Below are 3,021 nucleotides of genomic sequence, written 5' to 3' on the forward strand. Positions count from 1 at the left end.
TTGGATAGGTACATGGATAGGTGCTTAAGCTCGGACAAATGTTTGGCACAACATCGTGGGCCGAAGGGCCTGTTCTGTGCTGCATTGTTCTATGTTCTATAACAGAGGAGCATGCTTCCAGTAGACTGTGATGCTTCAAGTGAACTGAGGGAAGATGGTGTGAGAGATTTTTATACACTCAAGTCCTGTGTTTGTTGCAGTGATGATAAAATGAGCATGTTTCTTAAAGGAACAATGATATATTAATCATAATATAACAGATAATATGCAGTCAGTCTCAGTTTGGCTAAACTGTCTATGCCCAATTCCTAACTGGCTTCTTTGAAAGTAATGGTCATCTTACTGATCTCACTTCCTACTGTCGCCTGATGTATAAGTTCATAAGATCATAAGACATAGGAGTAGAATTTCGCCCATTGAGTCATTCGATCATGGCTGATTTGCTCTTCACCCCCATTTTCCTGCCTTCTCTCCATATCCCTACAACCCATTACCAATTAAAAATCTGTCTAACTCCACCTTAAGTTTACTCACTGTCCCAGCATCCACTGCACTTTGGGGGAATGAATTCCACACATTCACAACCCTTTGGGAGAAGTAGCTTCTCCTCAATTGTTTTAAATTTGCTACCCTTTATCCTAAGACTACGACCTCTCATCTTAAAATGCCCCAGAAAAGGAAACATCTGCTCCATGTCTACTTAACCATACTTTTATCATCTTGAATACCTCAACTGGATCTCCCCTCATTCTTCTAAATTCCAGAAAGTTCCTTGCTATGTCAAACATTCCCTTTTATGATAGCGTGTCCCTCTTAGCTCATTTAATAGATAGTGAGTTTGGAGAAGATTTGCGGTTCAGGTTGAGGTTCTGGATGTAGGTTTGCTCATTGAGTTGGAAGGTTCATTTTCAGACATTAATGTCACCATACTGGGTAATATCATCACTGAGCCTCCAGATGAAGCACTGGTGGCATAGCCTGCTTTCTATTTATGTATTTAGGTTTCCTCAGGTCGGTGATGGCACTTCCGGCCATGATGTCATTTCCGGTGCTGATGTTATTTCCTGTTCTTTTTCTCAGGGGTGGTAAATGGGATCCAAGTCAATGTGTTTGTTGATAGAGTTCCAGTTGGAATGCCATGCTTCTAGGAATTCTTGTGTGTGTCTCTGTTTGGCTTGTCCTAGGATGGATGTGTTGTCCCAGTTGAAGTGGTGTCTTTCTTCATCTGTATGTAATGATACTAGTGAGAGTGGGTCATGTCTTTTGTACTTCATCCAGAGGCTCACTGGTGATGTTACCTCGTATAGTGACAAAACGTCTGAAAACAAACCTTCCAGCTCAGTGAGCAAAGCTATATCCATAATTTAATAGATCTCTACCAAGATACTGTGGCATCAAAGCAATTCATGCTTGTTTGAATATTTAGTGTCACCTTCAAGTATATAATAATGCCTTAAAGTCCCAACTGATAAATCTATGTATTCTCCAAAATCTATCAATATACCTTAGTTCAAAGAACCATGGGTGATTCCATAATAACTGTTGATGTCTGAAACAAATTAGAACTCAAAACAGCCATTTAACATTAATATACATGGGCCTGTTACATATTTTGTAGAAAATTAAACCGTTTAAAAATATAGTGGTGTCATTGAGTAAAAGCCTTTTATCTCAAGCCATTTTGACATTAGTTAGTTTACATTAGCTTGGATCATTAAAATACCCATTAAACTATAAGCCCATGATCTTAGTTTTGATGTAGGCCATGGCTTTCCTCCTTACAAAAACTATTTTACAGTGAAACACAATCAAGTAGAATATACATTAATTCCTCATTTGCTTAATCAAGTCAACACTATTGAAAAATATTTCAATCCTACGCCAACTTTTTAAAAACACTTTCATGGGATGTGAACATTTCTAGCTCAGTTAGCATTTATTGTCCATCCCTAGTTGCCTTGTGGGATGGAGCACCAATCGTAATGATGTGAATCCGGAGTCCCAGGTAGGCTAAATCAAGAACATGAGTGAACCAACTGGATTTTTACAATGTTCAAGAGTGGTTATATAGTCACCGTTAGGCTATCTTTTAATTCCGGATACTTATTCAATTTAAATTTCATTATCTGCCATGGTGGGATTTCAACTCGTGTCCACAAAATATTAGTTTGAGGTTCCGGTTTATTAGTTGAATGAGATGACTGCTACAATACTATCTCTCCATTCCTTAAAGTACTGAATTCAGATCCTCAGGGCAGATCCCACCATTTCTTAATTTGCTTATTAGGAAGAAACATTATGCTTTGCTCACTAAGGTCTAATTTCTGCTTGTCTGTGGTTTTCAGGAAAAGGAATTTGAAGAAAGTGTAAAAAAATTAGCAAGTGTCTGTGAAAAAGTGCCACATAATTGTTAACAAAACTAAGATACATCAGGTGTCTATAATGCTCTTTACTATATGTCCCAGGACTAGAAGTAGAGTCTTACACACAAATAGTCTTACCAAACCCTAGAGCTGATCTCTAATTATGGAAAGTGGTCATTTAACCTGAGGGTACCACACCTCAGATGACGGGAAAGGTTGAGTCGAGTCCTTCATGGTAACCTCAGCCAGTTTGGGAATTGAACGTGTGCTGTTGGCAGCACTCTGTATCACAAGCCAACAGTTGGGCCAACTGAACTAACCCACCCTCTCCAGGATTAGAAAATATGCATTATATAAGTGTCATCTCCTTAGGTGCGGTTATTGGAGAGTGTTTGCATGTGGGTATTTATTATTGTTACAATTATCACATTCTATTGTACAGTCTTGTGGTAAGGGTGACTGTGACAAATTTTATATATTCATTATTTTGTTAAACAATGTTTTCAGTAGGACATCTTTATTGCTTTTTATCTTCTACTGCACACCGTATCAATCTTTTGGATGGTTGGAACTGACCCAATTGTCTCTCATTATAATCATTACGATTGGTGCTCCATCCCAATAGTTTTCAATAGTGTTGACTTGATTAAGCAAATGA

This window comes from Chiloscyllium punctatum, chromosome 33 (genome assembly GCF_047496795.1).
Source record: "Chiloscyllium punctatum isolate Juve2018m chromosome 33, sChiPun1.3, whole genome shotgun sequence".
In the NCBI taxonomy this organism is placed as follows: Eukaryota; Metazoa; Chordata; class Chondrichthyes; order Orectolobiformes; family Hemiscylliidae; genus Chiloscyllium; species Chiloscyllium punctatum.